Below are 12,021 nucleotides of genomic sequence, written 5' to 3'. Positions count from 1 at the left end.
TATTTGCCGCGCCATTCCTCCGCCGATTACCATCATCAGGCTGGAGCGGCCTTCCACGCGACGTCGTCGCAATCCCTTGTCCATCCACAATTTTCAATCGTATAGCTCTCGTCTTTAAAAGCGAAGTATGTGTGACTCCCATGCAGCCAAAGGGCTGGTAGCCCGGAATGGCCGAAATCCCGGGATGACCAGATCGCCTTCTTCCAGGCTAGCGCGCTCCGCTACTTAAACAGAGAATGCGAATTTGAACCCGGCCGAGGCGGCAGCGCTTCGATTAAGCTGAAACGCAGAAGACGTTTGTACTCTGTGTGACGTCGGTGGCAGTCCGCGTTAAAAACGCAAATGTATTGTCAAAATTATTCCGAAGCTCTCAACTATGGCACCTATTTCTCTCTGCCTACCGCAACTTCCTCCCTCCCTTCACGATGCGGCTCGCACGCTTACACCGGGTATCTATTTCTCATGTAATACTGGAAAAGCATTTTGGAAAATTCCCGTTTCAATTTTTTCTTTCACGCAACTTTAGTAGGGGTGTTTTTTTCTTTAGTACAAAGTAAAATCTTCGATATCTTAAAGCGTTTCACGCGACAATTCACTCGTGCTTCACGACGTTAGCACTTGTCGGACCAACGTTGGACAAGTTGGGCCAAGAGCATGGCTACTGATTATTGGAATTGGATTTTAATTTTTAACGCGATAGCGTTGTAAGCGGTCTTAACCGAAAATCTGGCATCGACCGCCGCCGTCCGCCCTCGCCGGCGCTGGCATTGTGGGCAAAATTCACGATAATGGCGCTGACAGGAAGTAACTGGCAGCTGACATATGGCCGAGCACTAACTGGACGTTCTCTGTCATTACTTTTGGCGGGAGCTGCCAATTCGGACTTCTCCTTTCATATGGGAGGTGATATCAGAATCAGCCTGCAAGGACCCTTTCATTCACGTTACCCCTTGGCCACGCAGGTACGTTCATTGGGCTTGGTCAAAGTGGGGCTTTATATGTAGGCTGGTAGCCTATACTATCGCCTCATACATTTAAAGGTGGAGCTTGAATGTATCCAATAATTTTCTCATTTTCAAGAATCCAGAGACTGAAAGAATTCTTTCGCGTAATCTATGAAAGCTATGTATAGGGGTAGGTTAATATTGAGCATTTCTCTTTCACCTGATTGATAGTGTGGATTTGACCAATTGTCGACAAGCCTTTGTTAAAGCCTAACCCTTCGGTTCATTGCATCATAAGGTCTACCTGATTCTATCACCCAATATTTTACTAAGAAATTAAAAAGGCGCTCGAGCTTAGGAGTAGATGCGATGGCAGCTTAAACGCCGACTTTTGATTCCGTGATTTCTTTAAATTATTTGAAGTTATTTTTTGAAGAATGGAAAACGCAGAAGCTTCTTACTTTTATATGGACACCCTTTCAAAAATACTACAGAACCGTGGCGAAATTACGACACAATATTCTGGAATTCTGTTGTACCGCCAAACATTCCTGTAGCTTTGTAGTACTATTTGCATTTCCATTGCTTTTTCGGTGATATTTATATGTTATAGCTACTCAAAATTCTGATGTTGCTACAGAAACTTCCGTTTTCCCCGTCAGAAATGTCTGATTGCTCTGCACTATGCGCCCATTCTCCTTGTCACCGTGATTATTGAATCACGGAATAAAGGTTTAGTCTTCCCTAAATGCTCCAGAGAAGTGGAGATCAACTCGTAATGACGTCACTATTGCCGATTTTTCTTAATTTCTCCCCGCTTTGCCCATATTTCGTGCGTCGTCCGATGCTGCCAAACAACTCTTCGTGAGCTATACATCTGGGTGCCCAGGTTTTCTCCGTTCAGACAACGGTTTCTTCGCTTGAAGCGCAGCGCCGCTATATTTATTTATTTATTTGTTTATTTATTTATTTGTTTATTTATTTATTTATTTATTTATTTATTTATATATATATATATATATATATATATATATATATATATATATATATATATATATATATATATATATATATATATATATATATATATAGGGAGGGGGTTGAAGCTCGAATGGGTCCGGTAGGGCATAGACTTAAAGTAGTTGACACACGGTAGAAAAAACAACACTTTATTCCGACGTTTCGGCCGGGGTCCGGCCTTTGTCAAGGAATGTACGGCCTTTGACAAAGGCCGGACCCCGGCCGAAACGTCGGAATAAAGTGTTGTTTTTTCTACCGTGTGTCAACTACTTTAAGTCTATATATATATATATATATATATATATATATATATATATATATATATATATATATATATATATATATATATATTTATTTATTTATTTATTTATTTATTTATTTATTTGATACCTCAAATGCCCCTGGTATGCAGCATCACGTAAGGGATGGGAATGGCGGTTAAACAACGATGGTCGTCTTGATAGCGTTCTTAAAATGCATGACATTGATATGATGCACGACGTCATGTGGTAGATCATTCCAGCACCGGGATAACGTGACGAAAAAAGATCGAGAATGAGTGGTAGTTCTTGCGGTGAGGACGTAGACTGCCTTATGGTGAATAATACGGCTTGAAAGGTGATAAGCAGGTGATAGGACTGATTCTCCTAAAGATAAATTATCGATAAAACACATTAAATGGCCTAATCGAGGCATTTTTCGTCGCGTTTCAAGGCTGGATAAGTTAGCTCTAGATTTTAAAGCAGACGCACTAGTGTGCCCCGCCGGGGTGGTGCAGTGGTAAGACGCCCGACTACTGTGCCGGAGTTCCCGGGATCGAATCCCGGCCTCGGCGGCTGCGTTTCGATGGAGGCGAAACGAAGTGGCGTCCGTGTGCTGTGCGATGTCAGCGCACGTTAAAGATCCCCAGGTGGTCGAAATTACTCCGTAGCCCTCCACTACGGCTCCTCTTTCTCTCTTTCCACTTTCATTCCCACCTTCCTCCCTTCCCTTACGGCGCGGTTCGGGTGTCCACAGAGCAAGTGTGACAGTTACTGCGCCTTTCCCTTCCTGTGAACCAATTTATTATTTATTTATTATTACGCACTAGTGTACTATGACTGACGTCATCGTTGCGGCCCAAGCCTGGTGCCGTGTAGTGCGCAGAAGTCTGATCGCCTAAGTCTTTTATTCGGCGATTACATTCGCAATTCTAACGCTAGCGTAAAAAAACTTCGCTTTTCTTTACGGGCAGGTTTCATAGATTTGTCCCCTTTAATATTGTCGAAATCTGAAACCTCTTCACCTGCCATTTAAGAGTCGTTTGCAGGACATCCCAGAAGAGAACTGCATCCCAGCAGTCCAAGAAAACATGCTAAATTGTTTAGTGGTGTTTTCATAGAAAACAAAACTCCACAAAGCACAAAAATTCAATTTTCTTGAAATCACGCTCTATTGGCTAATTTAATTCCTTCTGTGTAGTCGAAAAAGGAATGTTTTGCTGTAGGAGTAATGACAAATTTTTAAATTCGGCCAGAACTTTGTCCAGACTCAACGAAATAACAGCATGCAAAAAGGGGTCCTTAGCGTAACTAAATATACTGAAACGGTTATCTAACTCGTACAACTAAATGACGCAAACAAAGGCCTCCAGCGCGTGCCCTCCGAACAGGTTAGTTTCTACTTGTCCTTTCCCAAGAGGAGCCTCACATAAATACTGCAAGCACCCTATACAACGTTTGACATTTAAACGGGAACAGTGTAGAACTCGTATCACATATCCCAGCTTACTTGCTGACCAAGAAATGGTTGCAAATTGTAGCACGTCCAGACATTGAGAGGTTCAGTCCACAAAACCGCGGTTTTTCTCATATTTCTATAGCCTTCATTCGCCAATAATTTTAAATATCAGTGCTAAATTCACAAGGGACTGACTTCAGTGGAGTTGTTCTCCATGACGCGTCGGCGAAGGCACTCGGTGTTTCAGGCTGTTCACCATGCCAAAGCCCTAGCACTTTAACCAATTTACCACAGTTGTTTCGCAGAAAGCTTTAGATTTTCTAACAATAAAACCGCTTTTGTAATTGTGGCAGAAAGCAGCAACATCATCAGCGTATGCCAGCACACGAACCTCTTCTCTGTTCGATCAAAATTCAATTCTGTAAGGTAATTCTTTTGGAAGATACTTAGTCAGAACGGTTAAATTTAGGTGAAAAACAACAATGGCGAAAGAGACTTTAGCGCACAGCCCGTTCGAATCGAATTTGCTTTCCGGCCTTATGGTTTAGCCCCGCCGTGGTGGTGCAGTGGTTAAGGCACTCGACTGCTGTGCCCAAGGATGAGGAATTGAATCTCGGCCATGGCGGCCTCTTGTCGTTGGAGGCGAAAAGCAAGACGCCCGTAATGTGCGATGTCCGTGCATGGCCAGAAACCCTAAATGGCCGGAATTTCGGACGCCCTTTTTTTAAACGCCCCTCATAACGTGTGTCGTTCGGGATGTTACACCCAAATTACCGTAAAACAAGCATCCCTAAATTTATACATTTTATTGAGCCTAATTACGACGCCTGCGACCTTGCCGTTAAGGCTATAGAACTGCTCTATGTTGCCAGCTATATTCTTATTGACAAGGGTTCAACACGTAGTTCTTGTTTTTCCACTAAACACCGACAACATTATACGCGTCCTCTTTTAGTACAGCACGCGCTTCATTCGTACTTCCAACCTCTGTCGCGTCGCTGGTTGTTGGTCCAGAGCGGCGGCAACGGGTAAAAAAATCCTGATTGGTTGACAGAGTTTTCACGTCACAGCCACATGACCATCGCACAGCAATTTCAAACACTCCTCAACACTCACGTTAAACCTGACGTCACAAAGAGTATGAGAGTGACTAAAACATGACATATAACAGTGCGTAATAAAGATCACCACAGGTCTCAAAAGATTTAAGTTTATAAACAAAACGATTTCGCTGGAAAAAAAAATCGAAACAAAAATTACAGAAAGCAAGCAAGATTTGAACCCACGACTCCTAAATTGTAAGCGCACGCTACAGACAAGGCCCCATAAAGAACATTTTTGTTTATTGACACATTTTGGCACAAATCAAATACCGCTACACACAGCCATCGTAAAAGCCGCCAACCTAAACGAGCATCGCAATTCCATGTTAAAATTCTCTAAGTACAACAAAGGGCTCCAACCCTGACAGCCAGTCCGGGGCACATGTTTGGGATTTCAGTATCTCAAATAAACTTATGGATACTTTCGCAGCAATACATGCGCGCAGGTCACGCATCCATATCACAGTAATAACCGGCCATTCGGAGTGACTTACACTATGGAGGCCCACGAGAATAACTAAACCAGAAGCACAACCACCTTCATAATTTGTATAATAATCCGATTCCAAGTGAGTTAAGTGGTAACTATTTTCTAACAGCCCTTTTGAGCCCATCCCAAAAATAAATCGCTTTCCAACGCTATAAAAATATGGGGCCTATTGTTTCGGCCTGTTTACAGTTAATGCCCCATGCATGGAAGAAAAAAAAAACGTTTGTTTCTTTTTAAGACTTCCCGAGCAAAGTTACAGTGTGTAAATTGAAAAATAATTTTTTTTTTTGTACCCGGTGTTTCTTGTATTTTTTTTTTTTTTACTCTCTGCACCATTGCTGCCTGGGCCTTCAGAGTTTAAAGCCATATACATGGGTTCCAGAAACAGAGCCTCACATAAATATATGTACGATGTTTGCCGCTTAGCACTGCTTAAATAATTTATGGAAAATATGGTGGTCAAATATGTCACACTACCAACCACTTCTTTGCGATTACATTTATGTACTCACGAACCTTAAAGTGCTCTTGAAGCTGGTTTCACAGCTTTGAGATGTAAGTTCTCGATAATTAGATTTAAGGGACCTAAGGATCCTTGGCGCCTCTTCAGAGGCCTAAGGTTCCAGACATATTTTGTATTATACCTCAAGGAATTCTGCATGCAACGCTCAAATATAACATATCGCTGCTTCTTCCGAAAGGAAAACCATCCAAGTGGAGAAAACTGCCAGATCCATGCCTCTAATTCGGAACTGTTATTATTTGTTTGAATCTTGGTAAGCTGCGAGTCTGTTGGATTAATTATATGCCTTGAAAACATTCCCGATCTCCTCTGCGCTAGGGGCATGTGCCTGGTCAAACAATTTCTCTCAACAGCCTCCAGTTTTCTGATGACATTGGCCTGCCAATTTACCGCGAATATTTGGAATACCGAACCATAATATTGCTGCGGGCGTTTAAAAAAAAAACGAAATGAAATTAATATCGCCCAGAACACACTGCTTGAAGCAGGGCAGGCTAAGCATAATCAGTGGTTTCCTGTGATGATGAAACTGCAAACATACCCGCTACACTGACGTGTTTATGTCAAAGGGCGCCTGTCTGCGCCGCCGCAGATTTTAATGCAGATAAGGAAATGGAAAATACACACTGGAAAACACTGCAACTGGGACGCGATTAGAGTGCGTTACTCGTTTCCGAACAGGCGCTCAACGCGCCTCATTTCCTGTACGCGCTTTCCGGAAGTTCCCGGGTAGCCAATTTGCAAAACGTAAATGGCATACCGCTACGACACGCAGAAACCCATGTCGCAGCATATATGAATTATTACTTACTTCGAAAGATGCACTAACGTTAGAAATTAATCAAGTAGGGTTCCATGTTTATTTTCACTATATATATGTCAATAAACACCGAAGAAAGTAATCGATCTTAGAATGGGTGAAAAACATAAGCTTCAAATTCAAGATTTCCTTGAAAAATAGAAAATGGTAGGCGATTTTCGTGAAGGAATCGTCTACCGTTCTTTTCTTTCTCGTTTACCCGGCACACAGATGCCTTGAATTGTCATCGATGTAGTTCTTTTGTGTGGAGACAGCACTTCTTTCCGCGTTCTCTTCTCTTATCTTTACCAGCATTGGCTTTCCACGTCAAGAAGTGCTCACGAAGAGCGTCAATTCGCTTTTATTTCAGTGATAACTTCAGACTTGATACTGTTTATGCAGTTCTTGGTCATGGAAGGGTAATCAAAGCAATTTGTTGGCGACAATTATTGACAAGCTCGAGAAGAAATGGGTAGTGTACTCGCTAAGCCCGAAGACATGACTGCACTTTGGTGAAGTAGAAATTATACTTGACTGGAGCCTGAAGAGATACTTGTCCGCCAGGGGTATTTAAACATACCCTTACATAAAATTAGATCTAACGACCGAGAGAAATATATTTGCGCAGATTCTGCGAGAAGTCGCTTGAGGTATAGGAACAAACGTACAGGAACATTCTAGGTAGCTTTTTATTTTCAATATTTCTGGAAGTGGCTCCTGGTATGCTATGTACCACAGCCAGAAATCAATAAGTAATCACATTTCCTGTTGATTGTTTTCGCCAGTTGTGAGCTCTCTTCGAAGACGTAATTCAGACGTTGTATAAGCTTCCATCTGCTGGAGTTTGTTTTGGATGCTTCTGCACAACGTACAGTGGAATGGGTTGGTATTTTCAAAAGCTTTTTGATCTTCTTGCTACCGCGTGTAAATTTCAAACGTAGAGCGTGTTTTTCCACCCTGTAAATTTTATATGCACGTCAAATTTGTTTAGCAAGTTTAGGTAATACTTCGTGACCCTGAAACCGCTGTATTTCCTTTTTTATTTCAACTCGCTGGTGCAATAACAGCACAGAGCGTCAGGTAGGGAATATTTTCTCCTGTAACAACAACCGCTTTATACTTGTAACATAACCCGCAGTAAGCATCGATTTCTTCTCGGCACTGAAATTTAGCAGCGACATCAATTTTTGTTTAAACAAATCGCGGCTGGGCTCAAAATTTGGGTGTGGCCCGGACACATTTGAGGGTGGTCCAAGCCAAATTGGGAGGTCGGCATTGTGTTCGCCATAGTCGAATTAGGCTGGACATCGATTTTGGTCCAAATCAACCGAGGTCAAAGTTTAGGGTTGGCCCGAACCGAATCTGGAGTGTCCCGGGCTAAATCGTGTTGATTGATTGATTGATTGATTGATTGATTGATTGATTGATTGATTGATTGATTGATTGATTGATTGATTGATTGATTGATGCACTGGAAGGGAAAGGCGCAGTATCTGTCACACTTGTAGCTGTGGACACCTGAACCGCGCCGTAAGGGAAGGGAGGAAGGTGGGAGATAAAGTGGAAAGAGAGAAAGAGGAGCCGTAGTGGAGGGCTACGGAGTAATTTGGACCACCTGGGGATCTTTAACGTGCGCTGACATCGCACAGCACACGACGCCTCTTCGTTTCGCCTCCATCGAAACGCAGCCGCCGTGGTCGGGATCGAACCCGGGTACTCCGGCACAGTAGTCGGGCGTCTTACCACTGCACCACCCCGGCGGGGCCTAAATCGTGTTCGCCATAGCAGAATTCGGCTGGTTACGATGTTTCGTACACATGACGACGCGCCCGGGGAGGCACCCCTGCTACCGGGATGGCGTACCCGGCTAGCGACTGGCTTCGTCATTGTAGCTGTAGAGCTAATGTTCTAAAAAGGGGTGTTCGCCGCTCATGGGTGTTTCTGTAGTTATACTAGGACAAATGAATGTTAGATGCGCGGTTTATAGCAAATGAAAAAACCCCAAAAAGATGTCAGAGGCTAAGCTCAGCTATGCCAGGATATACGTAACGAGAGGTATATGTTTCCTTGGCTGAGCTTGTTGTGGTCATGTATGTTTAGCGTTGAGAGATATTGGGTATACACATCTTTTATCATTTTGCTTGACACACCAGCACTGCCCGATGACCTGTGAAGTAGCATGTAGCGGTCTCAATTTTGTCTATATGGTATTTTGGTTTGGAAGAGTCTCCAAACGCAGTCTCATACATTGGATTACTCACCGGTGTCAAGTCCATTTGGTACCACAGTCTCTGGCGCACACACTACACATGCGTCCAACCGGATTGTTCACAAGGTCTGCTTCAAATGTCCGGGTCGCAGAAGCACTTTCGGAAACACGAATGGAGTTATCAGTCACACGACATGCCTGGTTCCCGAAAACTCTTCCATAGGCTCCATTTCGGCGGCTATTTTCCGTCTATTACGCTCGGCAGTTTGGCATCACAGTTTGGCAAGCCATTCCTCTCTCTGTTCGGCCGTCTCCGCAGCTCTCTTCGCCTTCTTACGCCCATTCTCTCTTTACTGCTGCTATGCGCCGCTTTTTACGTAGTGACGGCGGCTGCGTTTCGATGGAAGCGAAATGGAAAGACGTTTGTTGTTGCTACTGTAGGAAGAAGGAAAAGAAAATGCACGGCCCTGTTACTGTCTGTGTAGCTGAGCTAACTCCGCTGCCTCGTGCTAACAGAAGAGAAAATAGAGAAGAAAGAAAAATAAGAGGGAGAGAAAGACGCGCGTCGCTACAGTCGTCGACCACTGCCGAAGTGGTGGCGGGTGCAATGACGGCCTACAACAGATACAAATCCGGTGGCAGGCTAGCCCCCGCCACAAGCGGCGGTGGCCTACCAGTTCCAGCCCCGGAAAGATAGAAGCAGCCACTCCTGATAGGAGAGGAAGGGTAGGCTTTCTCCATTCTCTTCTAAAGAGACATCTAAGAAACACCTTAATTTTTTTATTCTGTAAGCATTAAGTGGCTATGTTCGAAGCAGCTTGTCCCCAGTTTGTCATCACGATTGCGGTGAACTGAAAAGAGTTAGTCAAAAAAGAACAGTTGAATACGAAAGAGGACCAAGGAATCTCACCAGATTTCGAAATTGTGTGATCGAAGCGGAGTCAATAGTTAATTAATTAAAGCCAAAAAAGCCAATCAGGCGTTGAAATAGCCAAGCAAGCTGATGCCCACGTCCAAATGAAAGTGACACCTTGGTAGGGTGGCTAGAACTTCTAGCCACCCTAACCTTGGTGACACCACGCAACCGGAAGACGGCGTGTGTTTCGATGTCAGAGTTAAGAAGTGCTAACAAATAGTCGAGATCAATCAAAAGTGATTAATGAGTGTCAATTAATTAAAATAAAATATAATTAGGGCAAAAGAGGGCGAGCAGGAGCAAGCCAAAGCATAAATGGAGAGGGGTATGTGGGGACGTTACCTCGGCTGCGTTGCCATGGTGACCACTACCGGCGCCGTCATGGCATCTAGCAACCGCGCGCCGCTATGGCGCGCCTCTAACAACGGTGACGTCATGAAAAGCCGGCAGAGCAGTATGTCTGGGCGCGTTGGGAGAGGAGGCGCGGTAGTACAAAATTGTCGGGGTGGCTTAGTGTAGTGCAACATTACGCCACGTGTGGATTTACTGCGCAGTTGGCTACACATTGTCGTCAACAGCGCAGCTGCTATAATTTCCACAGTGTGAAATCTCTGCAAGTGGCACATGATATAGCGTGTGCAGTAGCAACCATCATGCTCAGGCCACTTGCGGTCATGAGCAGTATTCTGCAGTTCCGGTTCAGCGTAATGCGTCAACGTTTTCTGCGCTAAACCACGCTTCCGAAGAGGCCTCCAAAGCCACACTCTCCCGAAGCGGAAGACACATATGGCAATGCCGACTGTCCTACCGACCTTTGGAACGCTCTTGCGAAGCGAGAATCCACAAACGGGCGAGAAGGCGAGTTTCTTCGACCCGACAGAGGTTGGACGATGCAGGGTTTGTCATGGACGGACTAGGGAAGAATAGTGTCTAGAGATTATTGAGGAGCACGGACAAAGCATGGGCTCTAGCCGGTTAATTGTCTCATATTGCAGGGATGGAAAGGTTATAAACGGCAGGATGGCATCCCAGTTCTTGTGGTCTTATGCGGTGTACATATAGAGCACGTTGGGCAGTGTTATCGTGATTCTCGAGTAGCGATAGTGCTGAGGTGGGGACTAGGAACGAAGAGATCGATCGGAGACAAAGTTGGGAAGATGAGCAAACCAAAAGAGCTTTATACAGTTATTTACAAAGAACTTGGAGAGCAGGGCGGAAGCCTGCCTCTGTTGAGTCTCTCGAGCAATCTCTACCTCGCTACACAACACACTTAATGGGTTCGCGTCCTCTCAGCCGGCCCCGCCCACGCAGTCACTCGATCGTTAATGCCTGGTAGCAGGCGTCAGAGTGCAGCTGCGGGCCCCCAAGGTCGTAGGTACGGTTCCAGTTTCCCGGAACCCGGCTAGAAACCGATGGCAATAGGCGCCCACGGGTCAACCTTACGTCTCGCCCACGCGTAAAGTGAAGCAGCACGCCGCTTCCCTTTCTCCCGCTCACTGAGATCGCTTTTCTCCCGAAGTCGTAAACGCAAAGGGAGAAAAAGGAGAAGGTGCGACATCCGTCCCGATAAACGACAGTACCATTATAGTCTCGTGGGAGCCTGACTGGCCTGACACAACAGTGTGCGATTTGTGCGCTCCTTCAAACCATTGGTTCGAGGGAGATATTGTGTGGAGCGTCGAAAATGCGATGCGCACAAACGGAAAAGCGCTTCCGCAACATCTGCATGCCGTAAACTGGCGACCTCGATCAGTCACTGATGATCATTCACGGAGGTCCGTGGCGCAGATTTACAGAGCGGCGCAAGAACAGGGACACTGATGAGCGGTGGCTGAAGAGCGGCCGTTTGACAGTAGCGGGTGAGGTATAGTATGCACAAACCACGATCCAACGATTTCCTTCGGAAGACTTCAGCAAGGGACCAATGAGGTCGATTCCGACTCTCTCTTATGCACCACGTGGCCGAGTCACAGGGTGGAACAGGTAGACGTAGGTCGTTTGGGCCGCTGACATTCAGTGCAGATCGCCACATATCGTTCAGTTTTCTGACGCATCTTCGGTAAGTAAAGGTAGTCGCGGGCATAATGGACAGTTCACGCTGAGCTCAGGTGACCAGTGAGGTCGTCGTACATGGCACGCAGGACGCACGAGCAGAGGCTCTCGGGAATCACGAGTAGAAAATTCGTGCCGGTGTTTAGTACGCCTTTTTGTAGAGGAGGCCACCATGCACGGAGAAACAAAAAAAATGCTGGTGACTGTGGAACACCGCGAAGTCGAAAGGAGTGGCTCGAGGCTTGT

The sequence above is a fragment of the Amblyomma maculatum genome, chromosome 2, assembly GCF_055883805.1.
Source record: "Amblyomma maculatum isolate TAMU_Amacu chromosome 2, ASM5588380v1, whole genome shotgun sequence".
NCBI classification, from domain to species: domain Eukaryota; kingdom Metazoa; phylum Arthropoda; class Arachnida; order Ixodida; family Ixodidae; genus Amblyomma; species Amblyomma maculatum.
Note: the sequence above shows the minus strand (reverse complement) of the source record.